This window comes from Syngnathus typhle, linkage group LG22, assembly GCF_033458585.1.
Source record: "Syngnathus typhle isolate RoL2023-S1 ecotype Sweden linkage group LG22, RoL_Styp_1.0, whole genome shotgun sequence".
NCBI lineage: Eukaryota > Metazoa > Chordata > Actinopteri > Syngnathiformes > Syngnathidae > Syngnathus > Syngnathus typhle.
The window spans coordinates 7,097,068-7,099,411 of record NC_083759.1 but is presented as its reverse complement, the minus strand read 5'-3'; positions in this window follow the sequence as shown (position 1 = coordinate 7,099,411).

Here is a 2,344-nt window from a genome sequence, read left to right as displayed (position 1 = left end):
CATACTTGTTCTTTGGTCGTTTCTGTCTGCGCTCCGTTTGACGCTCCAAAAATGGCAATTATAAATGGGTACATTTGATTTATAGCTGTTTGTTACACCCAAACCATAGGAAAATATTTCCCGCACCCCAAAAATTGGACTCTTAACTTGAATCGTTAGGAATAATTGATCATTTTTAACCAATCAGTTTATAGATTAAAGTTAAATTGGACATGAGTGTTGAAAAGTCACACAAAGGACTCAGCAGCAGCTAAAAAGGGCAAACATATCTCGTGAGGATCATGATTCACACAAGCCGACTGTTTTGGTTTTTTTTTTTGGCACACCTATTCATTCGAGAAGATAAATCACTTTGGTGTGTGTTGGGGGTGGGGGAGTCTCCACCAGGAGAATGACTTTGCGTTCCTCTCACGTTCCTAGAAAACCTCTTACACAATTTGTTTCTGGAAGGCTGATCTCAACAAGGGCAGACATCCAGAAGCACTTTTTTTTTGAAGTGATATTGTGGTTTTGGCCAAAGTCTTTTGAGGTAGAGATCAATCGTGAATCCTTAAACTACATATTTACTGTGCCTACTCAAGTGTAGACATTTGTTTGAAGGCGACCTATATAATGGGCCAAATGCTAAAAAAGTGTCACTTTGGGAATGTGGAACTGTTTAGATTTAAGTCTCCTTTCGCTCTTGCTTCCTCATCAATAATGCAATGCAGCTGGAGGCGGAGCTAATCTTTTCCCAACTTGAGTTTCCACACCAGGACACGGAAATAAGACACATGTGCCTAAACAGAATGTCCCAAGCAGACAAGTTACGCCACTTCAAGTTTGCACTTGTACAGAAGTCTCTGAAGATTTCGGAGTTTTTACCTGAGATTTCACTACTCCTCTCAGTTCATCGGTACGACATTAGTATTAGTCGTTTTACGAAGAAGATAAGGATGATCTGACTGACGTGTATTGTGATATTGTCTGTCTACATGAGTTGCTGCACTGTAAACTGACCATCCATCAACCTATCATCCATCCGTCTCTCCATTTCTCTCTACAGTATCTATCAGGTAATCTATCTATTGATCTGTCCATCCAAGTGCTTATCTATCTGAAGCCTGACAACCGAGTCAGTGGCGTCTTTGTGCTGTGAGTGGCGCGCACGCGCATGCTCGATTGCTGCAGTGGGATGATGTCATCAGTATATCGGCTGACTGTAGCAGAGCACGGTGGAGGGTGCTGACGGCACGGTACGCACGCAGCACAACGCTCACACTCACGCCAGACAAAGTGACACCATTTGCGCCACACAAGCATGTTTTGGTGTGAAAAGTGGCAGAGGTGAGGTGTGACAAAATGACAGAAACACAGCCTGCGGAGAGGAGGTGCGAAACGTTGGGATGAGCCAGGAAGCGGCGTGTCAGAAGGTGCCGGAGTGACATTTCTTAAAAATAACCATGAGATGCGCCGCCGGTGTGTTAACATTTTCATAACGGCATCTTATCGGAAATTTGGCATGAGGACGTCTAACAATTTGTGCGTTACGATAGCGACTTGAGTCATTGTGCATTACTTCAGTATTGAAGAATACTTACTGTAATAGATACCATCTCAACTTGATGTCAAGTGTGTCTACTTCAACAAGTAAGCACCTCTCCCTAGATAAATGCCTTCATTTGTCTTCCCCCTAAAATAAAATAAATAAACAAAACATGGAAATGTAATAACATTTCAGAATATTACAGTCTTTAATGTTGTCAGTTCCCATCCCCCAGCTGCCGGTGACAGTGACAATTGAGCCTGCAAGCACGCAGGGTCATGGTCACAGTGTACCACATGTCAATATAACTTCTAAGGACACACACAAAGAGGGATTTCAGTCCAGTGCTGTAGGCGGCCTGTGTGCAATCACCGATGGCGTACAAGCGTGGAGTGAATTACAGCCCAAGCTTGCCATTAAAACCCAGAGCGCATACACATTTTCATTACTCCCATTCTTCACCTTTACTGCATTCCTATCATCTCTGACTGTTCAGTCAAATAGTGTAGATGACGTGTTTGCAAACCAGGGAGACAAAGAACGGGCTAATGTGTCACAAAGAATGAGCCTAAACCAAAGGAGAGGTGCCGGCTAACTATTAGCTACTAATGCTAATCAGATCAGTGGACCACGATTGTGAGTGATGTGAGTCACCCCGCTCACTCTTTGTTCAAGCTTCTGCCCTCTGGGAAGAGGTACAGAAGCCTGCGCTCCCGCACCACCAGACTCTCAAACAGCTTCATCCTCCAGGCTGTTAGGATCCTGAACTCGCTTCCCCGTTCTGCGTAGCGTCCTGTACTTTTACTGTCTGTATGCACA